The 26,785-nt window shown below is 36.5% G+C and overlaps 1 long non-coding RNA gene across 1 annotated transcript; it reads left to right on the top strand.

Moving 5' to 3' along the window:
* Positions 1 to 3,614: 3,614 nt before the first annotated feature.
* Positions 3,615 to 7,183, top strand: LOC124107688 (uncharacterized). Its single transcript, XR_006856507.1, has 3 exons — positions 3,615 to 3,729; positions 6,731 to 6,828; positions 7,081 to 7,183. It is a non-coding gene; the product is annotated as an uncharacterized LOC124107688 (long non-coding RNA).
* The last annotated feature ends 19,602 nt before the right edge of the window (positions 7,184 to 26,785 follow it).

Genomic DNA, 26,785 nt, shown 5'->3' with positions numbered 1-26,785 from the left:
TTTATATTAAGATTTTTCAACAGAAACCATGAATTATCTTTATTTGGATATCTTATCTTATGTTGTAGAATGTTATAAATTTAAACTATTGCTAGCCAAAACAAGGCATAGAGAATAAAGTGTACAAGAAAATAAGGATATTTTTACTTTTTTAGTGTAAATACTACCTACTTTTTGAAATGCATCCCCAGTGCTTATTATTCTGAAAGAGAAACTTAGAAATAATTGAGTTCACAGCATTTTTCAAGCTGCTTCAAGTTGCTAGTGAACAAGCTAGGTTTAGTACTTCTACAAATCAATGGAAATCTTATGGATGAGTCCCTACATTTTCCACAGTGAATCTGTCACCTTAGTCTTGTGTAACAATTCTCTGCATGCAGTTCCTTGCAGCTAATCCATATCAGCCAATATTCATTTGATTTTAAAGAACTGACAGAAACATCAAAGGCTTTCACATATGACAAGAAATGAGGACAATAAATTTGTCCTTGACTGATAATGGCATTTTTAAATATGAAAATTGGAGTATTAGAATACATTACTGTGGATAAGCTTATTTATTTACTTTTTTCCCAAGTTACAACATTTCAGTAAAGTGAGAATGACATAGCTCAATTTATAGAATTTATAGATCTTTAATCCATTACATCATTTACTGCTGTTTTATTTGCATATAACATTCTAAATGATGATATATGCTTTATGTACTAAATCTTCCTTATTTTGATCTTATATTGAATTTATTTTAATGAGTTTTCTTTAAATTCAATAAAGGAGTTCAATAGACTTTAAATAAAGAATAATTTTGAAAAATAAAGCACTATTTTAGAGATGATGGACAATACCCTAATATTTGATATAAAATATGGAAAAATGAATTTGCCTCAAATAAGAATATTAGAAAAGCTTGTTTTGAATAGATTTACCATAATTTAAAATGTTGTATGGCTTTCATCACTTTTTAAACAACTAGTCAGACTATTAGGGAAAAGAATCAATAGTCATTATAATTTGCCATCATCATAACTCATCATCAACTGCTGTTTCACACCAAATATTTAATGTTAAACAAGAGTGTGTGATGCAATATTAATCCCTGCATGGGAATTACTATCTCAAATTTATAGGTAGGAAATATTTATTATAGACAAATGGATATTCACTGAATATTGAGTCTGTGTGTAGTGGCAAAAAATATAAAAACCGTACTTAATATAATTTTGTTATGGTGATGCTTGGAAAAGAGGATATTTAACTTTGTGACTTTGGCATGAAACATCTCAAACATCACCATATACACTTTATTAAGATAATCGTGGACTCAAACAGTTGTACAAACGATGAAAGTACATTCATACATTTGATGAACAGTGATACACATGCAGAAATACATTTCTTGACTTGGAGAAGCTTGTTAATATGCTGATATTTGGCATATAATTACTAATGCATGACTGAATTTTCAGTGGTTGACCCTTAAGAGACCTTTGTTTTGAATTATGAATTAAAACATAGCAATAACAAAATTGATTTAATTATAGAGAATTCCAATTAAGTAGCTAGAATCGTGAACTCAACAAAAAATGATTAATTATTATTTGTATAGCACAGTCTAAAATACATCTTAAAAATACATCTTTGGCATAATGTAAACTTCTAAGATGTCTAGACTTCCTTTCTGTCCTAAATGCCTTTGTTATGTGTAGGATTAAAATGCAAGCACTCCATCAAAGCTAGAACTCTCCTACCAATTTGGAGTGAGCATATTGGCAGAAACCTGCTGTCATATGAAGGATACGATACAAAAGATACATAAATGTCAGCCAAATACTAAGTGGCAGTGTTGAAAAATGTTGTATAGGCACTTTCTAGGAATTGAGGCTATAAATTCTGCATAGGAAAAAATACTATAGTGAGCATAGGTAGAAACTATCAATATGTCAGCAAGTAATAAGCACATGTTCGAGCAGCCTTTGTATATGATGACGGTATTGATCTGCCATCAGTGGGGCATGCACTTGATGCTGTTTGGACTGAAAGGAATGATGAATTTGACAGGATCTGCTTGAACATAATTATGAAAAACAGGTGCCTTTGGGAAACAGATTCTTTTCCCTAAATGAATCCACCTGACCTGGATTGACCTGTTACAAAGAACTGAACCTACTGACCTTGATCTGCATGTGTCTACCTCCACATTGGTGTGTGCAGAGACCATTCATTATTCAAGGCAAAGGGTTTAGTCCTAATGGTAGAATAGTGCCTTGTTAGATAGTTTAAAAGTTGAATTCACTCAGTCTCCTGCTTCCCCTTCCTCTGGACTGACTATGTAATTGTGTCCTGGGAGCAGCAGCCACAGTTGTTTAAAGATATTTGCGATTTTATTGGTGTTATATAAAGACTTCAGATAGTGAAGTGATTTAGCAGAGTTGCCACATTGTCCCTGCGATATCCCGAAGCCTACATCTAGTTCCCTTTACCTGGTAACTTCTTATTTCTTTTCCCCCTCTAATATTTAGTGTGATAATCCATATGACAGCAATGAAAAAAATTGCTCAAAAATAGTCAAGAAATGAAAAGCAAATAATTTAATAAATCATTTTCTCTGGTTAATATGGTTTGAATAATAAACCACTGTCATCCATGACTTAATGCCTGGATTTATTTTCTTTTCTATACATATTTCTGCAATCTTGTCAACATAGTCTAAGCATCTCGGCATCTGTGAATTTCATGAAAGATTTTGACAATAGCTATGACAAAATAATTGTCGAAAATGGCTGGGGGGTGGGAGAATTAAAAATTAAGTTAGCATGTGACCCATAATATATTTTCCTTTTTGACTTGCAAACATGTTAATACAATAATGTCTAAAATTTGCAGATACTGTTAGAGTCTGTAAACAAGTCAAGATGGCGCCTGGCAAATGTTAGAGTCTGTAAACAAGTCTGGATGGCGCCTGGCATTTTGCCAGAGGGAGTGGTTTGTGAAGTCACGCCAGTGAGCCATTAAGTGTGGAGATTCCTTATTGGTTGACTGCTATATAGAGTTTATGTTAATTAGATAAGCTGTGTGGAATGTATAAATACCGCTCCTGTCCTACAATAAATGGCTTCCGTTCCTGCTGTATCAATGTACACAAGTTGTTCGTCACCCCCCGGTTATTTTGCTGCAGCCAGACTGCGGCAGATACTATGTGGAATGGATTATTAGAGATGTTTTCATGAAGTAGCTCTGCTAATCATAGAAAACTTAAGAAGTAATGATATTAATTTGACAAGTTAGAGGTAAGAGAGCTGAGGCACAGCACTTAGTCGACTTTTTGGTCATGATATAAGAAGCAGCAGTCTGATTCTAATTCAGGCTGCAAGACTTTCCAAAGTGATTCTTCCTAAGAAGTCTTTGATTTGGGCTTTTTCTTTATACCATCTCTTCTGAATATTGTTCTCTCAGACTATTGAATTTTATTTCCAAGTATGTTAGTTTTCTATTGCTACTGTAACAGATGATCACGAATTTAGTGGCTTGAAATAATAATTTTTTTTTTTTTTTTGCCTTGCTATTCTGGAAGTCTAAAGTCCAGCATTGATCCTCACTGGGCGAAAAATCAGTGTCATCAGGGATACATCCCTTCTGGAGGGCCTAGGGGAAAATCTACTTTCTTTGCCCCTTTGAACTTCTGCAGGACTCTTCCTTTCTTGATTCATGGATTCACTATTTGTTTTCAAGGTAAGAAATACAGCATCTCCCCATTTACCTTCCTGGCTCTGGTCCTCCCATCTCCCCCTATAAGGATTCAAGGGATACATGGGCCCACCCACCCAAAAAATCCAGGCTAATTTTCTGCATCTCAAAATTTTAAACTTAATTACATTCCCAAAGTCTTGTGGGAATATACCTTATATGTTGGCTTTATAAGGTAACATATTTAGGTTCTGGAGATGAAAAAATTCACACTTGTATGGCCATATTTCACTTTTCGGACCTAGGGTTCCTGCACTGTCAGTACTACGTGAATGCTATTTATTTGACCTATGGTGTGATCATTGGCTTTTCAGGCAAAGCTGACTGAGTACCAAGTGGCCTTCAGTGACTTCTGCAATGTCTTCCTCCCCAGTCACTGATGTAGATGATCCTGCTGGCTCAGTCATCTGATAATAACCACCAGGTGTTAAATGAAAAAAAAATCATTTAACCTATGAAGAGGCTAAATCTACCCAACAGTTTGTTAGTATCCTTGTAAGTTTTATGTAGAATAATGATTATAACTCATACCACTCATTACATCTTAGATTTTCAGCTTTTCTAAGTCATACCCTCAGGTTACAGAATTCAAGTTTATACTGTTATGGAACCAAAATTTGGTTCTTCAAAATTCTATTGAGATGCTTGCTCAGATTAAGCAAAATTTCATCCTTTGAACTGAACACCAATGTATGCCAAAAATATTGCAGATATTATCTGATCTGATTTTCTGAACAATTACCAAGATAACCTGAATTCTGACTACTTCTAAAACCCTATCCTCTGACCTCTCTCTCACTGTTTTCCTGAGCAGCAGCTGCCCAAGCCTCCATGTGACACCTCAGATACATAGACCATAGGTTTTCTTCAGGGCCATTGTGCTCACTGTCCTGCAGATAACTAGGGTTTTTTTTTTTTTATGTTGCTCAGGGTTTTTCAAATGCCATTTACTTATGCAGGATTTCTTGACAATTCTATTAAAATTCTCTGTCTTCCCACCTGGCTTTTTTTTTTCAGGGTATTTGTTGGTAGGTTATTTTTTTTTTTTTCGTTAGATTTCTTTACTCTCTATATCCTGCACTGATAATTCAGTATATCAGTATTCCAGCAAATCTGGGATGTGGCATTCTACAACAGTTCCTAGAATACTATGTGGCATTAAAGATGCATTCAAGAGGTATTTTATAGACCAAAAACACTGTGGTTTAGCAAGTTTAAGCAACTGTTTGAAGGTTGTGATAACTCCAATTCCATGTCCAATATCTTATATCATAACTGTTTTTAAAATACAGTTCAATTCTTTGGCTAAGTACATTTCTGATCTCTAAATCAGACACAAAAAATACACACAGACACTTGGGCTAAAATTATCTCATAAGCATATATGACCCTTTATTTTGTATAAAATATAAATATGGATCTTGCTGCTCATGTGACTATATCCCCTTGCCTTTCTTTGTTTACTGTGTACTTCTGGCTTCTATTATGACAAGATTCTATTTTAACTCCCCTGATACCATGGAGCCCACCTCTCCAGCAGTGTCCTTTTTGGTCAACCCTGTGTGCAGAGAAACAGCCACCCCTCTTTAGTAGCTCATTTCCTGTTGTCTAGTGAAGGCATCCTCCTCCTCCAGAGCACAGTCATGTGACAGGGTCTCCAGTGTCATCTATTAAGTCCAGGCTAATACCCCTACCTTCCTGAGTCTTCTAAATTTTTCATCAACATTCTTTCCAAAGCAGTTTCAGTAACTTCTCATTTACCTTGAGAAAACTTCAAAGGTTTTCTTTCCTTCAGTGACAAACAGACTATGAGATGTCCCTTAGTATCCCTGCCTCTTGTCCTTCATGCAGTTTTATAATCCCCTTCACTTGAGTGTGAGGTACCTATGGAGTGGGCACTTATCAAGAAACTGAGGCTTACAGTCAACAAGAAACTGAAGGCTTTAGTCTAAGAGGCCAAAAGACTGAATTCTACCAACAAACTCATGTGTGTGGAAGTGGACCCAGTCAAGCCCTAACATGAATCTATAGCCCAAGTCAATACCTCAATTGTAGCCTTGTGAGATCCCAAAGCTTAGGGACCAGATAACCTATGCCCAGTTCCCTGATCCACAGACACTGGGAAAATAAATATGTATTTTATAAGCTTATGAATTCATTGCAATTTGTAATTCAGAAAATGATAATTTATATAACTAAGTACATTTCCACACATCCTTGCCAAAACCTACCACCTGTATCATAGAATAGCTCTCCGTGTCAATTAATCCTCTGATATCCAGGCATATATTGTACACATCCCCAGTTCAACATCTTCAAGATCTACTCTGGTCCTTTCTCCCAGTACATACAAAACAGATCTTAGAGTTTTATGCACATGGATGCCATTTATTGTCAGAGCAGAAAATACATTCCATGCTTGAGTTGTGAGGTAGTTATTGTCCTTTCAGCAGAGAGAGTAAGAAGAGATGACATTGAAGAGGAAAAAATTCATTTCTATCAGCCCTTACTCAGGAAAAGTCTTTGCAATATCTCCAGAAACTAGGGGGTGATTTCCCTAGAAAGATGAGCAGGGTGCTGCTTTTAATAGCCTTGTGCACTTGGCAAAGTCTAGGGTTGAAGATTCAAGAACATTAGATTTACCTAACCCAGTGTCAGGGTCTCATTATTTTCCTATGCACTCAGTCTCATTGGATGTTCAGCTTCCCTTACAATTAATCCTGGGTTTGGTTTCCAGCACTCTGTTCTCTATTACAGCAGTTTCAAAGTTCCTTTAAACTGTGCTAAGTCTTTTCAATTTTGCAGCAAGCTTTGAATTGACAGTTGATAGACCTAAGACTGTCATTATATTTTCTTAGGACTTCCTTAGCATTAAAATAAGTAACAATGATCTTTATATTTATCATTAACAAAATAATTTTCAAGTGTAACAACTACCACATAAACCTATGCTTTCCTTTCACCTGTACTCCATTCCAATTTACAGTTCAAAAATCATGGAGCTGCAAAAGGCTGAGGATTGACACTACCCCACACTGCATCAGCAATACTTCATTCTTGAATCCAGTCCCAGAATTCCATTCTGTGAGTCTGTTTTCTACCTCATTTAATGCTTTACTGGTATCAAAAGCCTCACTCTGAGTATCCTATGGAAATAAGAATTGGAGAAAAATAACTTACATGAAGCAGCTTATTTTGACCATTGATTTCAGGGAATCACAATGGATATCTGCAAAGACTAAAAAGAGGAAGATTATTGGGTTAGTTACTGATGCAGGCCACTGGGGATTGGTCTACCTGGGACTTTCTAATGAAGCTATTTTGAATGTATTTCAGAATTGTCTGCTGAGGAACAAAATAGTATGGATTTATATGTCAACCACATTACCCATCTGTTGAGGATGAACACATGTAAGATGTTATTTTCCCTACATTTCAGAACTTTCCATTAAAACCTTTTGCATTCAGAGCAGTATCCCATAGGTATTCTATACTATGTGGTCAGAAATGCCCTGATAAAGGAGGTAAAAAAAAAAAAAAGGCCAGATGATGCCTGAGGTTAGAAACTGTTAAGGTAGCTCAAAATAGCATTCTTGGTTCATATTTTCTCTATGTCTGAGCTTTATTCATATTATTCTGTTATCTTGTAGTAGTGTATGCTCCTTTTGAGAAAGAGCACAGCCATGTCTTCAACCTTAATGATCCAATTTTATGTATCTAGATGTTTTAAAAATCTCTTAATCATTGAATTCTCAATTTCATTATCTTTCCTGGAATGCAGTGGGTCACTTTTATTTGCAATTTCGACTTTTCCTCATTTTGTTTTTTTTTATTAATATGTTTGAGTCATTTTGATGTAAAACTCACTCAAGCAAACAAAATACCATGAAAGAATTGTTTTTTTTTGTCTTTTTAATTTATTTTCCACTCTCAAATTGCTTTCATCTTGTAGTTTCATTGTGTTCCCATTAATCATCTCTAGTGTTTCCTCCATGTTACTTATGGTTTATAGCGATTCTTATTTTCTAATTTGATTGTTATTTTCTGGTTGAGCTTTAAATGCATTTATGTATTCCAGATTATCATCCTTTGTTACATATGCAGTGTGCAAATATTTTCTCTCTGTAACTTTTTAAAAATAATCCCTTTTCCAGAGTCTTTTGCTGAGCACGAGATTTAATTTTGATAAGGCCTAGTATCTCAGACTTTTCTTTCATCAACTGTTTAATGTTTATTTTCAATCAGAGAGTTTGAATACTGATGTTACAGATGAATTAGTAAAATTGAGTCACTGACTGAATGTGAGTGAGAGGAGATTTTGATAGATGGATGATCCTTGAAGAAGGAATTCATTCAGATCAAGAACATGATGAGCAGGGATTGACCATGTGCAAGCTTGAAATAAAGTGTCGGAAAGGTATGTGACAGTCCTACTTAAGAAGACTTGGAAGCAAAGAAGCTCCTATTGGGGCTTAGGATAGGGTTCTCAAAACTTTTCAGCAACAGACCTTTTTGATTGGACTACTTAAGTGGATAAAAAATCATGACCTTAAATAACGTAAGGGAGTCTTGTACTCTTCAGTTCAACACAGGCCTTAAACCGTTTTTGCATTCATATATTAGAGTTTGACACCCCAACTTGAGACCATGAACCTGTTGATGGGTCCAAAGGCTGGCAGCAGTTAGGGCCACTTATCTTAACTGTTTACTTTTTGGCTACCACTGTGATCTGAGGCAAGAATTGTCATGTTAGCTAATTCACAAAGAAAGTGGAGTTTCTGTATGTTGTTCAGACCTCATTGTTTTTAGCTACAAAGATTGTGCTTTTTCTAATATTTCTCCCCCACCAGCTGCTGTCCATAAAGAGCATTGTTATTTCAATGGCTATTTTAAGTTTAGTATATTCATGTTTAACATTTCAAGTTGTCATGTGTATAATTTTTGCCACTAAATTTGTTCACTATCAATAGGACATATAGTTTTTTATTAGAAAATAGGGTACACATCATAACTACATGGTCAAAGCAAATATCCACATTCTTGGTTACATTCAGTTGTTGTAAAAATAGCCAAGTGGCAGATGGAGATTTTTACAGCCCTTGTGATTGAAAAGTAAATAAGAAAAGTATTTGTCAAAGCCCATGGTCTTTGATGAAAAGGGGATTAACTGGGGAAAACATACCTACATTGTCATTGAGCAACATTGAAGAATGTGTTTTATTGTATTTATTCATCTATTTTTTACAAAGTAACAAGTATCAAACCTAAAGTTCTAAAAAAAAATATTTCAGATTGTTACTCTTCTGACTTATATTTTCGAAACTTCCTTTGTAGAAATACAAGAGTACAAATTATCATTTTAAATGCACCAAAAAGTACCCACAAGAAAAAATTAAATATTGACTTGGATTTTACCGATAAATAATTTTACAAGGATGGGAAACCCTATTTCCAACTTCCTATAAGACAATAACAGAATCAGAAATTATAAGGCATATTTTATGATCTAGTTTGACACTAGAAAATCCCTAACATTAGAGAGTAGTAAATTATACAAAAGGGACATAAGAATTTTGGATTCAATTTACTTTTTGGTTTAGAATTTAAATTTAATAATTAAAAAACATTAATAAAATTAAAATATTATGATCCTTTCTTGCATGTTCAACAATGCAGGGATTTTGAAAAGTTTTAAAAATATATCATGATGCTTACATTTTATTACAACAGAAACTGTTTTAATTCTTCACACAACTTATAGTCTAGATAGTCACTAATTTTGTATGTCTATCTTCCTTGCAGATGTGGAAAGTAAGGAAACTTTTCAAAAATAACCTAATGTTACCTAGAAAACCTAAAACAAATATTGTACTTCATAGTGAATCAGAGGTTGTTACTCGATTATTAACTCCATTATTAATTATGTATTGTATTTTTCATTGTACTTAATATATTTTCTTGCACTTTTTTTTTGAACTTGATAATCATTCCAGATGATTATAGTAAGAAATGGATATAAAGTTCCTGGCTTTGTTTTTAAGTGAGGTTACAAATTTTATAGCTCAAAATGTAGTTTTGAAAGCTTTTAACTATACATGTTGAACTGCTTTCCATATGAAAGCATCATGTAATTCTTTTATAATGTGTTTCTATTCATACACTACATAGGAAATTTCAAAAGTTCATATTGAAGAAATGTAGAAGGAAAACAAATAAATGCAAGCAATCAAGCAGTGTGATCAAACAACATGAGATTCAGGGTATAATGTGCAACTGTCTTGAATACTCATCAGACAAAAAATATGTGAAGGTTTCTACTCTGTGAAGCTTTATTTTTCCTAACCTTTTTTTTCATCATATGTGACTTTGTCAGGCAAAAAGGAAAGGAAGGTATGACCTCATTAAAACCCAGTTGAATAAAACATATAAAAGACAAAATTAACTAAAGCCTCTAAGAACTCCATATTGGATGTTCACTACCTGGCTGCTAGGTGTCACCTGCTACAGTTTTGAAATGTATCCTGTAGAATATTTTATCATTGTATTTTTATAAATCTTCTCTCTAGTTGTGTGGATTTTTTTTAAAGATAAAGGAAAGAACACAAAATCGAATCAGGTTTAAAAATTAGAATTTTTCAAAGTTCTAGAGGCCATGAATTGATATAAGATTTAGTTTTTCCTATTAATAATTCTACTGATCATCATGATATAAACTGATGAGACAAACTCTCTTTCTTTGAAATGTAAATGATGATAAGAGCTTTAAAGTAGATATGGTAATATGTTATTATGTCTCAACATGTAGCAAGACAAATTTTCTTTGGATTTTAGCACATATTTTATGACAAGCATAAAAAATCGAATGTGTTTTCTATCCAATCCAACTAGAATTAATTTTTTAATGGGACAAGGTATAAGTCTCATTTTCTCCATATGAATAACCAGTTTTATCAGCACTATCATTGCATAAATAAGCTAATTTTCATCTGTGATACATAAAAGTCGATATCCATTTAAATCTATTTCTGCAACCTCAATTCTGTCCATCAATTTATTTTTCTCTATCTTGCAAATATCTTACACTTTGTTTTAATACAGAATAGTGAGAATATGCTTTATTTTCTAGTATGGAAAAACCTTCTTCAGTATTACTTTGCAATAATTTTATTTTAACATTTTTATCTGAAAATATTACCTATCATCAGTGATTAATGAATGTTATAAAAATTGTGGCCATCTATTCACATAATCATGCCTTCACTACTTTGATCTTTTTGTTATGTCTTGTTTTAAAATTTCTTAATTTGTTAGACGTCCCATGAAGTCGATTTTAGATACATGGCTACTACATATTTTCCTAGCTAACAATACAGTCCTTTATTAAGTCTTTTAAAAATACTGTTGAGTACTGACCCATCATCACATAGTTGTTGTTCATTGTTTCTGGTATTGGTGCTGTCCATCCTTTCCAACAATGATAATCAGTATCAGGTCAGAATGAAGTGACCTAAGCAAATTACATTTCACTTTTTATTGGTATTTCCTGATGTAAAAACAAAGCACAAAGCAATTTTTAAAAGTACATTTAAGAATACTAAACTTAAGGGGAAAAGTACATTCAACAATGAATCAGAATTATTTGGTCTGTAGAACTTTCCTTGAGACCACATATTTTGAAACAAAAGATAAAATAGATATAAACTGATGAGACAGTGTCATGGTATTTCAAGGCCATGTGTCATGGTATTTCAAGGACATATTTTCAAAGAAAATGTTTCCTTGTATAAAAATGTTTGCTTCATTAGTTCCTTAATATCTCATGCAAGTTGTTTGCAAAGACAATCTTTATCAAACTAGAAAATAACTGCTTGGAAATATGTTGCTTATAACCATCATGGCACCCACAAATGGTAGTGCTGATAGCTGTGACACTTCAAAAGGGACATTCTACCACCAAAATCACTCTAGAAACACTTGACATTAAAGTTATTCATACCTGTGTAGCATCTTGGGTTCTACCAATAAAATCATTTTCTCATGAAAGCTATGCTCTATGTCCACGAGAAACCATGTTTTTCAGTGTAGACAGACTTGGAATAACACTGAGTGTAGAAACACAGGGAGCCATTCTCTTCCTTGGTCTGGCCAGTCCTTTAGTAGGGAAGGACCCTTTATGCAGTTAGGTAAGTAGACTCTGTCAAGTGTTTCAGCAAATTTGGGAGGAGGCTTACTCTAAGATTTATGGGGTTGGCAGAAGACTATTGAGAATCAGACCTTACAGGATAGAGAGCAACTAACTATACACCTCGTAGTGCCCAGCATTGCTACCTAATCTTGTACTTCATGGTTTAGAATTTAATGCAAATGGTTACTCAGATATTCACTGTCTTTTGGACCTGCCCTCACTTTCCTAGTGATTCCACATTGACTCTTGATCCACATCATACAAACAGAGGTGTGTGTCATAGAAGGGAAATTTCTTTTCTGGACATGTAAAGTTTAAATTGTATATTAGATCTAAATAAAGATGTTTAACAGGCAGTGTTACTATCTGAATATGAGGGGTCCCCCCAAAGCATCTATGTTAATGCAGAAGGTAAAACAATTATATGATATTAGGAGAGCTATAACATTCAGTAGATTAATCTGTTTAATGGATTAGCAATTTGAATGACAGGTGGGGCATGGATGAGGGATTGGGTCATAGGGGGTATGCCTTGCGGATTATATATTTTGTCCTTGGCTGTTAGCACTTACTCTCTGCTTCCTGGTTACCCTGAGGTAGATGCTTTTTAAACCATGCCCTTCTGCCTTAGTTAAAAAAAAAAAAAAAAAAAAAAAAAAAAAAACTTAGCAATCCAGCAAAAACATAAATTGGTTTTAAACTCAGGGAGAATTCAGGCAAACATGAAAAGGTGGAGCATTGAAGGTTAAGTTGGAAAAATATGTTCAATATCATCAAGCCAAAAGTTAATACATTTAATTTCAAAAGAGCTACTTCAAATAAAATAAGATAAAGAAAAGTTAAATAAGGTAAAAAAGCCGATAGAAAAATTGATAAAAGCTATAAATAGGCATTTCATATTAGTGGATATATAATTAGTTAATAAATTTATGAACAGATGGGCAACTTCACTAGCATTCAGAGAAATGCAAATCATGACAATTCAATATTATTTTTCATTTATCAGATTGATAAAAGTTAAGATCATTAATTCCCTTGCTGATGAGGATTTTTGTAAATGGATACACATTACTACTGAGAATATGAGATTTTTACATAATTTGGGGAAAGAAATAATATCTTATTTATTAAAATTAATTATACACATTATCTTTGACCTAACAATTTTTCAGTTTTGAGAATTTATTGTAAATGCTTAAGAAAAAATAAGTATTTCCAGATGTTTTCAATATTTTTTTAATATAAGCAAAATAAATTGAATGTTCATTATAAAAGGACAAATTATAATACATTCACATTATGGAATATATGCTTTTAAAAAATATAAAATTTAAAATTTACACTAAATCTGCATTTTAAAAAGAACTTAGATTTTGTTTAAAAATAGAACTTCTGTGTATATATAAGTATGAGAATACAACATTTTCTGAAAAATATACATCAAAAAAATCTAAAGTTTTGAAATCTAAGTAATCACCTATTCATATCCTCTATCTATCATTATGTTTTAGATATGAGTTGTTCCCCAAAAGCTTATGTATGACACTTGCAATGTTCACAGGTGAAATGATAAAGCTATGAGAGTCTTCTTATCAGTAGGTTAATCCACTGTATTAATTGGGTGATGACTGTAAGTAGGTAGGGTGTGCCTAGAGGAAGTCGGTCAAAGGGGGTGTGCCTTTTAGGTTTATATTCTGGCCCCTGTGAGGGGAGCTCACTCAGTTGCCTGGTGGCTATGTCTGTCCTGAGCAGCTTTCCTCCCCCTTGTCCTTTCGCCATGATGTTCTGCCTTACACTGGACCCAGAGCTATGGAGTTGGCTATATAGACTGAGCCTCTGAAACTTATGTCAAAATAAAACTTTTTTTCATCTAAATTGTTCTTCTCAGTTCTTTTGGCCACAGTCACAAAAAGTTAACTTAAACACCTTTTATTTCTTGACTTACTGAAACAACCATGTGTTATGCTTGTAATTAAAAATAAATGTTTAGTTTTAAAGACACAGAGCATGGTTTCTTTTCTAAGAAAAGGGAACAAATCTTTATTTTAATAGCTGTTTGATACTGAGAAATCCCTATGAGAATTGTTTTCTATTATGACCTACATCTTCTACTAAATTATGTTGAATACTACTGATATGGAAGAAAGAGTGTGAGTAAAGAAGAAGAAGTAAATGACTTTAATTTTTCCAAGTGCACAATCTTTGTCTATCATCAAGACAATTCAAACTTGCTTGCAAATAGGCTCTGTGAAGAAACTCTGAGGCTTAAAAACTTATTTTTAGTGACATACCTGTCATGAAAGAGTAGTTTCTAAAAAAAATCTTATACTGAATCAAGGAGTCAAGACCAGTCTATGCACCATTCTAATTTTAGAATCTGTTTAAGGTCCTCATATATGAAGAAGAATAGCATGCAATTTTAACCTCCACATTGCTGGCTAACACTGAACTCTTCCCACCCACAAGAGAATAATTTAATATGAATTTCAGAGCCACTACAAATATGCTAAAATTACAAATATGCTAAAGTTTTGGACCACTTACGGAGAATAAATGCTCCCCTCTTAAGTACAATGTATGTTGAGTTAATACAAATCCAAAGAGTTGATGTTAAAAAGAGACACAAAAAGAAAAATGTCCTTAATTTCCACTCAAATGAATTGAATGCTGTTTGAGAATTGTTGAAAACTATAAACATTAAAAATAGAAGCCAGGGGCATAGCTCAGTGGTAGTGTGCTTGCCTTGCATGTGTGGGGCGCTGGGTTTGATCCTCAGCACCATATAAATAAGTAAAATAAAGGTATAAAAAACAAACAAAACAAAACTTAATGCTCTTAACAAAATAGAAGCCATATGTATTTCTAGTAAAAATAGTTGTGTGTGTACATTTTGTTTACACAGAAGGTAAAATTATTCATAGTGCATTTAAAATGGAAAACATCATATGGGTTTACCTGCCTGGAAATGTGCCTAGGAGAAGAGAGACATTTTCTTCTTGGCAGATAAGTCATTTGTAATTAGCTGAATTTGATATGAGGAATTTTTTATCCTCTCTTTACACAGTCGTTAGAATGTGCAAAACTAAAAAGAAAAAAATAAAGAAAAGAAAAATTGAGAGTCGCATAATGATAATTGGTATGGAAATAAACAGTACCTCCTTCTCTAGAGGCAAAAACTTTAAAAAGAAAAAAAAATCAATAAAAAAAACATGGACTTAAAAAAATCAGATACGAATTCTAGCCATGACATTTGGTGCTCTTCACTTTCAGAAATACAAGCAGAGTACCAAATTCATTGGCATTCCATTAGCCTCTGAAAAGGGAGTCAGGCCACTGTCCAGGAACCGTGGCTGCCAAAACATCACAAGATAAATTGGCTTTATACTTCTGTGTATTTGCTATTGCAACAGAAGAGTTGCTTAAAAGCTACTTTCCATGTGAAACTTTCCTGGGCTTTGATTCTGACTCCGACACTCTCTATCTGTGTAAACTTGGGCAAGATTTTTAAATTATTCTGAACTCCTGTTTCTTAGTCTTCAGAGATATATAGTGATGTAGTACCTAACTCTGATATTCTATGACATAGCTGGCCCTTTGTAATATTAATAATAACATTTTACAGTAATTATAAAGTTATCAGATATTTTTTACTACTTTAAGTGCTTTATATATATATGAATTTATTTCATTCTCTTAACTTTATTACACAAATACTCAGGAAAACAGCAATATTTACCTCATTTCTTGAATGATGAAATGTTTCCATAAGTTAAGGGTCATCTGTAAAGTTATTTAGTTAACAGGTAGTGAAGCAAAATACCAACCTGGGTAATTTAGCTCCCAAGATATTCATTTCCACAATTCTTCAACCCTTGTACATAATTGTTAATACCTATAGCATGTTGAATGAATTAGGGTCAAAATGCACAATAGTGCATGCAAAGAGAATAACCTATCTGTTCATATTATATCTACATCTCTTAGAGTACTTACATGATTACTTAAACAAGTACATATTTCACTTTATTTTTTTCTTCCATATGCATGTGGCACTTATCTTCATAATGAGATAAAAACTTTCCTAACAGCAGGAGGTGCTCAAAAATTGTTGGTTACTGACAATATTACTGAATAGTAAAGAAATGGCTTACATTTTACTAGTCTAGTAAACAATCACTGGACTAGTAAATAGTCATCGCACACATACTGACCTGTTGTATCAGCAGTTCATTCTTTTCCAGTATGCCATGTTATTGGCATACACTTCAGGTCAATTTTCAGTGGAATAGATATTTTTAAATTCCCCAGTCTGTCTCTTGTTACCTACTTTTTCTATGATTATAAAAAAAATGTCTATTTACAGTAAGAAATCTTAGCTCTTGTGTTGAATGCATGCAAAGTATTTCTCCTGTTAAACAGAGGGTATAAAGATCCACTACAGAAGAGTTCACATAAGCTCCATGCTTATAAATTATCTTCACCTTGGCATAAATACAATTATAAGGGATCCAAGGTGAATGGTGCTAAAATCGGGGAAAACAAAGGCAGATGGACAATTTTCGCCAAATGGTCTCTTGGGCACAAGCACAAAAAGAGTATGCAAATAGTTGACAGAAAGTGTAGGTCTGTTCAAGATATAATTTTACAAGTTGAGGAAAACCCAAACAGGAGAAGGCACATTGCATTGGGGTTTTTAAGGTTCTGTATGGTGTTACCTACTCATTTTTTCTCTGTTTTCAAACAACATGTCCATTTATTACAAATCTTCACCCTATATATCCTTCCTCATGTTTTCCTGAGTTGAAATTTTTTATTTTATTCCTGACATAGTTCAGCAGGAATCTTGCAGGCTTGCTGGATTGTCACTCTTCTAAAATGCAGCTGTGCAGGCAAAGTGTTGACAGGTCAATTATTCTAAGGAGGGAAACTTCTGGGAAGGGTATAAAACCTGACCACCAATAAGCAGATGTTTTAATCTCATGCATTCAACCTGCTGCCAACATAATTGAAACTGATGTGAGGCCATGGGTACTTGAATGATTCAGCATATTATTACTATGGTTGATTAAGAACCTACAACCTTTAAAGTGAACAGAACATACAGGAAGTAGAACTCATGCTCTTAAAAAAGACCTCAGTTAATCTTATTCTGACCATTTTCAACCCTTACCTGTAATTTATGCATTCATTCATTCATTCATTAAATATGTACCATGTGTCAGGTATACATCAGGTGTTATACTAAGCATCAGGAATACAAGGGAAAAGAAAGATTCTTTGTTACTGCTTTAATAGAGTTTATTTAAAGCAAAAATTAAAACAAAAATTGACATGTTAGTAAATAAATGAGACCATATTAGATAATATATTTAAGAAGAAGCAAATACAGTTGAGTGATATAAAAATAAATTCATGTAAAAGAGGCTATTTATAACTGGTTGGCCACGGGAATGTCTGGACAGGTAACTTCTAATTTGAAATAAGAAGGTTGAAGAGAAGCCATGCATGTGATACCTTTGTAGAGGAGGATATTCTGGATAGATTAACTACAGTGTAAAGTTAACAATGAATCACTAGGTTTATGGAACTGGATATGTTCAGGGAAGGACAAGAGACTGAAGTGTGACATGCAGCATCACTGACTTATGGGGTGGAGGGGGTTTTGTGATGTTGCCAGAGCAGCTGTCAAGTGAGAGAAGAATTTGAAAGAAGTGAGTCCCCAGTAGAAGATGAGGTCTCAAATCTACATTTAAAAAATTATTATTAGCTTAAGTGTAAAATTGTGGAAGAACACCGTTGGGCCAAAAACGAACTAATAGGTGGCAGGGCGAAAGAACCAAACAAACTTAGCAGCCACTCATAAAAGAGGAAGAATTTAAAGTTTCTGTTCAGCTTGACCAACAACTTGCTAAGACAAAAACTCAGCAATCTTCTGGGGAAGGTAGGAAAATTATACAATCTCTATTATGTGTCTTTCACAATAAATATTATCCAAGGAAAAACTGTACCAAGGAACAACAAGAAAAAAGTATGACCCACATTCATATTTCCTTTGACTCAGTCTAGGCAAAAACAGTCAATGGAAACTAACCTGAGATGACATAAACACCTGAATAAACAGAGACAAAGCCTTTAAAGCAGCTATTACAAGTATCCTTGAAGGACTGAAGGAAAATATGATCATAATAAATAAACAGATAAAGCATATTAGTAGGAAAATTTAAAAAATGAAGAATTATTTTTTAATAATCAACTTAAATATTTAAAGATCAGTATCAAAACTCAGACCACACATGGTGGCACAAGCGTGTAATCCCAGTCACTCAGGAGTCCTTGGAGGCAGGAGGACGGCAAATTCAAAACCAGTCTCAGCAACTTAGTGAAGCCCTATGCAACATAGCAAGACCTTGTACCAAAATTTAAAAAAAGGCTGGAATGTAAGCTTAGGGGTTAAATGCCCCCTGGATTCAATTCCTAGTACCAAGAAATATAAATAAATAAAGATAAAAGAAAAACTCATGAGTAGGCTTCCAGTCATACTTCAGAGGCTAACAGAGCAAAGGTCAGTGATACTGAAGGTACACTAAATTGTTTACTTTTAAAGCAAAAAAAAAAAAAAAAAATTCCCACAGAAAAATATTAAGTGCTAATACACTTGTGTAGCACTTGGGGAAGAGAGAGAATGAGGAAGAATAATTTGTAAATAAATAATTACTGAAAATATTCTAAATTTGGCAAAAGAGTAAAAAGTTATAAACCTAAAAGGTCTGTGGCTTAAGTTTTGAAAAACATTAATTTTTTTATTTGTTCTAATTAGTTATAGATGACAGTAGAATGCATTTTGACATATCATACATAAATGGAGTATAACTTCTCATTCTTCTGGTTGTACATAATGTGGACTCACATCAGCTGTGTAATCATATATGTACATAGGGTAATAATGTCCAATTCATTCTACTGTCCTTCCTAACCCCATATCTCCTCCTCTCCTCTCACTCCCCTCTGCCTAATGCAAAGTATCTCTATTTTTCTTTAGCTAGCCCCTTTATTGTGAATTAGCATCACATATCAGAGAAAACATTCTATTCCAAGTTATCTGAGGAATCTTCATACTGCTTTCCATAATAGTTGTACCAATTTGCAGTTCCACCAGCAAAGTATGAGTGTACCTTTTCCCCACTCCCTTGCCAACACTTATTGTTGCTTGTATTCTTGATAACTACCATTCTAACTGGAGTGAGATGAAATCTTAGTTTTGATTTGCATTTCTCTAATTGCTAGAGATGTTGAAAATTTTTTCATACATTTGATCATCAATTGTATTTCTTCTTCTGTGAACTGTTCAGTTTCTTAGCCCATTTATAGATTGGGTTATTATTATTATTATTATTAGTGTTGAATTTATTGATTTCTTTATATATCATGCTGATTTAATTCTTTTTTTGTTGTTGTTGTTTTTTGCATTTTTCTCCTTTATCTTTATCTTTATATTTTTTTTTTTAATTTTTTATTGTGGGTTGTTCAAAACATTACAAATTTCTTGACATATCATATTCCACACTTTGATTCAAGTGGGTTATGAACTCCCACCTTCACCCCATACACAGATTGCAGATTCACATCAGTTACACATCCATTGATTTACAAATTGCCATACTAGTGTCTATTGTGCTCCTCTGCCTTTCCCATCATCCACCCTCCCCCCTCCCCACCTCTCCCCTCCCCTCCCCTCCTCTCTCTCTACCCCCTCCACTGTATAACCCTGAGGGTCTCCTTCCATTACCGTGCAATTTCCCTTCTCTCTCCCTTTCCCTCCCACCTCTCATCCCTATTAAATGTTAATCTTCTTCTCCTGTTCTTCGTCCCTACTCTGTTCTTAGTTACTTTCCTTATATCAAAGAAGACATTTGGCATTTGTTTTTTAGGGATTGGCTAGCTTCACTTAGCATAATCTGCTCTAATGCCATCCATTTCCCTGTAAATTCTATGATTTTGTCATTTTTTAATGCAGAGTAATACTCCATTGTGTATAAATGCCACATTTTTTTTATCCATTCGTCTATTGAAGGGCATCTAGGTTGGTTCCACAGTCTTGCTATTGTGAACTGTGCTGCTATGAACATCGATGTAGCAGTGTCCCTGTAGCATGCTCTTTTTAGGTCTTTAGGGAATAGACCAAGAAGGGGAATAGCTGGGTCAAATGGTGGCTCCATTCCCAGCTTTCCAAGAAATCTCCATACTGCTTTCCAAATTGGCTGCACCAATCTGCAGTCCCACCAGCAATGTACAAGTGTACCCTTTTCCCCACATCCTCGCCAGCACTTGTTGTTGTTTGACTTCCTAATGGCTGCCAATCTTACTGGAGTGAGATGGTATCTTAGGGTGGTTTTGATTTGCATTTCTCTGACAGCTAGAGATGTTGAGCATTTTTTCATGTACTTGTTGATTGACTGTATGTCCTCCTCTGAGAAGTGTCTGTTCAGGTCCTTGGCCCATTTGTTGATTGGGTTGTTTGTTCTCTTATTGTCTAATTTTTTGAGTTCTTTGTATACTCTGGATATTAGGGCTCTATCTGAAGTGTGAGGAGTAAAGATTTGTTCCCAGGATGTAGGCTCCCTATTTACCTCTCTTATTGTTTCTTTTGCTGAGAAAAAACTTTTTAGTTTGAGTAAGTCCCATTTGTTGATTCTAGTTATTAACTTTTGTGCTATGGGTGTCCTATTGAGGAATTTGGAGCCCGACCCCACAGTATGTAGATCGTAGCCAACTTTTTCTTCTATCAGACGGCGTGTCTCTGATTTGATATCAAGCTCCTTGATCCATTTTGAATTCACTTTTGTGCATGGCGAGAGAAAGGGATTCAGTTTCATTTTGTTGCATATGGATTTCCAGTTTTCCCAGCACCATTTGTTGAAGATGCTATCCTTCCTCCATTGCATGCTTTTAGCCCCTTTATCAAATATAAGGTAGTTGTAGTTTTGTGGATTGGTTTCTGTGTCCTCTATTCTGTACCATTGGTCCACCCGCCTGTTTTGGTACCAGTACCATGCTGTTTTTGTTACTATTGCTCTGTAGTATAGTTTGAAGTCTGGAATCGCTATACCGCCTGATTCACACTTCCTGCTTAGCATTGTTTTTGCTATTCTGGGTCTTTTATTTTTCCATATGAATTTCATGATTGCTTTCTATATTTCTACAAGAAATGCCGTTGGGATTTTGATTGGCATTGCATTAAACCTATAGAGAACTTTTGGTAATATCGCCATTTTGATGATGTTAGTTCTGCCTATCCATGAACAGGGTATATTTTTCCATCTTCTAAGATCTTCTTCTATTTCTCTCTTTAGGGTTCTGTAGTTTTCATTGTATAAGTCTTTCACCTCTTTTGTTAGGTTGATTCCCAAGTATTTTATTTTTTTTGAAGATATTTTGAATGGAGTGGTTGTCCTCATTTCCATTTCAGAGGATTTGTCGCTGATATACAGGAATGCCTTTGATTTATGCGTGTTGATTTTAAATCCTGCCACTTTGCTGAATTCATTTATTAGCTCTAATAGTTTCTTTGTAGAGCCTTTTGGGTCTGCTAGATATAGAATCATATCATCTGCAAATAGTGATAATTTAATTTCTTCTTTTCCTATTTTTATGCCTTTAATTTCTTTCGTCTGTCTAATTGCTCTGGCCAGTGTTTCGAGAACTATGTTGAAGAGAAGTGGAGAGAGAGGGCATCCCTGTCTTGTTCCAGATTTTAGAGGGAATGCCTTCAGTTTTTCTCCATTCAGAATGATGCTAGCCTGAGGCTTAGCATAGATTGCTTTTACAGTATTGAGGTATGTTCCTGTTATCCCTAGTTTTTCTAGAGTTTTGAACATAAAGGGATGCTGTACTTTGTCGAATGCTTTTTCTGCATCTATCGAGATGATCATATGGTTCTTATTTTTAAGTCTATTGATGTGGTGAATAACATTTATTGATTTCCGTATATTGAACCAGCCTTGCATCCCAGGGATGAATCCTACTTGATCATGGTGCACAATTTTTTTGATAAGTTTTTGTATCCGAGTGGCCAGAATTTTATTGAGGATTTTTGCATCTAGGTTCATTAGAGATATTGGTCTGTAGTTTTCTTTCTTTGAAGTGTCTTTGTCTGGTTTAGGTATCAGGATGATGTTGGCCTCATAGAATGAATTTGGAAGTTCTCCCTCCTTTTCTATTTCCTGAAGTAGCTTGAAAAGTATTGGTATAAGTTCTTCTTTAAAGGTTTTGTAAAATTCTGCTGTATACCCATCCGGACCTGGGCTTTTCTTAGTTGGTAGTCTTTTTATGGTTTCTTGTATTTCCTCAATTGATATTGGTCTGTTTAGGTTTTCTATATCCTCCTGACTCAATCTGGGCAGATCATATGACTTAAGAAATTTATCTATGCCTTCACTATCTTCTAATTTATTGGAGTATAAGGATTCAAAATAGTTTTTGATTATCTTCTGTATTTCTGAAGTGTCTGTTGTGATATTGCCTTTTTCATCCCGTATGCTAGTAATTTGAGTTCTCTCTCTTCTTCTCTTCGCTAGCATCGCTAAGGGTCTGTCGATTTTGTTTATTTTTTCAAAGAACCAACTTTTAGTTTTGTCAATTTTTTCAATTGTTTCTTTTGTTTCGATTTCATTAATTTCAGCTCTGATTTTAATTATTTCTTGCCTTCTACTTCTTTTGCTGTTGTTTTGCTCTTCTTTTTCAAGGATTTTGAGATAAAGTATGAGATCATTTATTTGTTGGTTTTTTCTTTTTTTAGGGAATGAACTCCAAGCAATGAATTTTCCTCTTAGAACTGCTTTCAATGTGTCCCATAGATTCCGATATGTTGTGTCTGTGATTTCATTTATCTCTAAGAATTTTTTAATTTCCTCCTTGATGTCTTCTATAACCCATTGATCATTCAGTAACCTATTGTTCATTCTCCAATTGATGTATGCTTTTTCCTTCCTTCTTTTATCGTTGATTTTCAGTTTCATTCCATTATGATCAGATAAGATGCATGGTATTATCTCTACTCCTTTATATTGTCTAAGAGTTGCCCTGTGACATAATATATGATCTATTTTTGAGAAAGATCCATGTGCTGCTGAGAAAAAAGTGTAACTGCTTGATGTTGGGTGGTATACTCTATATATGTCAATTAGGTCTAGGTTATTAATAGTGTTATTGAGTTCTATAGTTTCCTTATTCAACTTTTGTTTGGAAGATCTGTCCAGTGTCGAGAGAGGTGTGTTGAAGTCTCCCATGATTATGGTGTGGTGGTCTATTAGACTCTTGAACTTGAGAAGAGTTTGTTTGACGAACATAGCTGCACCATTGTTTGGGGCATAAATATTTATGATTGTTATGTCTTGTTGGTGTATGGTTCCCTTAAGCAGTATGTAGTGTCCCTCTTTATCTCTTTTGATTAACTTTGGCTTGAAATCTATTTTATTTGATATGAGTATGGACACTCCTGCCTGTTTCCAAAGTCCATATGAGTGATATGATTTTTCCCAACCTTTCATCTTCAGCCTATGTATGTCTTTTCCTATCAAATGCGTCTCCTGTAGGCAGCATATTGTTGGGTCTTGTTTTGTGATCCATTCTACTAGCCTGTGTCTCTTAATTGGTGAGTTTAAGCCATTCACATTTAGGGTTATTATTGAGATATGGGTTGTTCTTCCAGCCATATTTGTTTATTTCTGTTACTAAACATTGTTTGTTTTCCTCTTTGATTATCCCCCCCCCCTTTACTGTCCTACCTCCCACTGTTGGTTTTCATTGTTCTTTTCCATTTCCTCTTCCTGTAATGCTTTGGTGAGGATGTTTTGAAGAGATGGTTTTCTAGCTGCGAATTCTTTCAACTTTTGTTTATCGTGGAAGGTTTTAATTTCATTCTCCATCCTGAAGCTTAATTTCGCTGGATACACAATTCTTGGTTGGAACCCATTTTCTTTCAGTGTTTGAAATATGTTATTCCAGGATCTTCTAGCTTTCAGAGTCTGTGTTGAAAGATCAGCTGTTATCCTGATTGGCTTACCCCTAAATGTAATCTGCTTCCTTTCTCTTATAGCTTTTAAAATTCTCTCCTTATTCTGTATGTTGGGCATCTTCATTATAATGTGTCTAGGTGTGGATCTCTTATGATTTTGCACATTCGGCGTCCTGTAGGCTTCTAGGATTTGGGATTCTGTCTCATTCTTCAAGTCTGGGAAGTTTTCTTGTATTATTTCATTGAATAGACTGCTCAGTCCTTTGGTTTGGAGCTCTGTACCTTCCTGTATCCCAATGACTCTTAAGTTTGGTCTCTTGATGTTATCCCATATTTCTTGGATGTTCTGCTCATGGTTTCTTAACAGTCTTTCTGAGCTGTCTATGTTCTTTTCCAGTTGAAATACTTTGTCTTCATTGTCTGATGTTCTATCTTCTAAGTGTTCTACTCTGCTGGTAGTATTCTCCATTGAGTTTTTAAGCTGGTTTATTGCTTCCTGCATTTCTAGGATTTCTGATTGCTTGTTTTTTATAACCTCTATCTCCCTGTATAGTTGATCCTTTGCTTCCTGGATTTGTTTGCGTAATTCGTTGTCGAAGTGATCTTTCATTGTCTGATTTTGCTGTTTAATGTCTTCCTTGATACTCCAGATCATCTGAAGCATGTATATCCTGAATTCTTTATCTGACATTCCATCTGCTGCAGCTGTTACCTCTTCTAAAGTTGTGTTGACCTGCATTGCTTGTGGTCCTTTCTTTCCTTGTCTTTTCATACTGCTTGCGTATCTTTCCTGCAGGTGCGGGCGGCGGCTCTGCTCTCTCCTTATTCCAATTGGGGTGTCGTGGCTACCACGCCAGCAGGTCACTGGGCCTGTTCTGGGAGCTGGTGGCGGCTCTGTTCTGCCCCTACTCCAATTGGGGTGACGAGTGTACCACGCCGGCAGGCCACCGGGCCTGATCCGCCGGTCGGTTGCAGGTTTGCCTACCCTGCAGGCGCGGGCGGCAGCTCTACTCTGCCCCTACTCCAAATGGGGTGACGTGTCTGTCGTACCAGCAGGCCACTGGGCCTGTCCCGCTTGTCGGTCGCAGATCTGCCCACCTTTCGGGCACGGGTAGAGGCTCTGCTCTGCCCCTACTCCAATTGGGGTGTCGTGGCTACCCCGCCTGCAGGACACTGGGCCTGTTCCTGGCAAGGGAGGCGACTCTGCTCTGTCACTACTCCAATTAGGGTGGTGTTTGTACCACGCCGGCAGGCTCCTGGGCCTGATCCGCCGGTCTGTTGTAGGTCTGCCTACCTTGAAGGCGCGGGCGGCGGATCTGCCCTGCCCCTCCTACCACACCTGTGAACCCCTGGGCCTGATCTGCAGGTTGATCACTGGTCTGCTCACCCTGCGGGCATGGGTGGGGGTTCCGCTCCGCCCCCACTCCAATTGGGGTCACGTGACCACCACACCGGCAGGGCCTGATCCGGGCGTGGGAGAAGGATCTGCTCTGCCCCTACTCGAGTTGGGGTGACGTGTGTACCACACTGGCAGGCCACTGGGCCTGACCCGCCAGGCTGTCACAGGTCTGTTTACCTTGCAAGCGCGAAGGGCGGCTCTGCCCTGCCCCTCCTACCACGCCCATGTACTACTGGGTCGTGGGTCTGCCCACCTGGCGGGTGTGGGTGGCGGCTCCGCTCCGCCCCCTCTCCAATTGGGGTCACGCGGTCACCACGCTGGTGAGCCGCTGGGCCTGCTCCGGGGGCTGGCGGCGGCCTGGCTCCTTCCCTCTGGCTCGAGGACAAATTGAAGAGACTCGGGTGACTGAGCCTCACCCCCCTTACCAGGAGACCAACTGCTTATGTCACCGCTGGTATTGATGAAGATCTCTCCTCCACCGCTTTCTGCTGACATCAGATCTCTGCCATGTTGGTATCCTATGCGAATGGCAGCATTTCGTTCCCCTTGCCGGGCAACCCAAGCAACGGGTGAGTCCTGACCGGCCCTCAGCAGGACCCGGACCGAGACGCAGTTTCCGCGGGCTCCTAGCCCCGGTCCAGGGAAGTTCCGGGAGCCGGAACTCGGCCGCTCCGTGCTCGGTGTAAGCTCCTATAAGTGTAAGCTCCAAGAAGCAGTCCCCGCGGGCTCAGTTCCGGGAGCCGGAATTCGGCTGCTTAGTGCTTGGTGTTTGCTCTGATAGTAGCAGGGTCCAAGAAGCAGCCTCCGCAGGCTCCGCAGCCCTGAGCCAGGGCGGTTCCGGGACGGTTCCGGGAGCCGGAACTTGGCCGCTCCGTGCTCGGTGTAAGCTCCTATAAGTGTAAGCTCCAAGAAGCAGCCCCCGCGGGCTCAGTTCCGGGAGCCGGAATTCGGCTGCTTAGTGCTTGGTGTATGCTCTGATAGTAGCAGGGTCCAAGAAGCAGCCTCCGCGGGCTCCTCAGCCCTGAGCAAGGGCAGTTCCGGGACGGTTCCGGGAGCCGGAACTCGGCCGCTCCGTGCTCGGTGTAAGCTCCTATAAGTGTAAGCTCCAAGAAGCAGTCCCCGCGGGCTCAGTTCCGGGAGCCGGAATTCGGCTTCTTAGTGCTTGGTGTTTGCTCTGATAGTAGCAGGGTCCAAGAAGCAGCCTCCGCAGACTCCGCAGCCCTGAGCCAGGGCGGTTCTGGGACGGTTCCGGGAGCCGGAACTCGGCCGCCCCGCGCTCGGTGTTCACTCCTATAAGATCAGATTTTAAGAAGCACCCAGGCGCTGAACCCTAGCAATCTGTCTGCGAGCCACAGGCGAATTGCAGCCTGAAATTACCTGTTCTATGGCTGAATGAGCTGCGGTCAGTCAAAAATAGGTGTGGTGACGTCAGTTTACCAACATG

The sequence above is a fragment of the Marmota monax genome, unplaced genomic scaffold, assembly GCF_021218885.2.
Source record: "Marmota monax isolate L192 unplaced genomic scaffold, Marmota_monax_Labrador192_F-V1.1 WCK01_AAM20220418_F8-fsc00097, whole genome shotgun sequence".
NCBI classification, from domain to species: Eukaryota; Metazoa; Chordata; class Mammalia; order Rodentia; family Sciuridae; genus Marmota; species Marmota monax.
The sequence above is the reverse complement of the archived record's forward strand: the minus strand, read 5'-3'. Positions and strand labels throughout refer to the sequence as shown.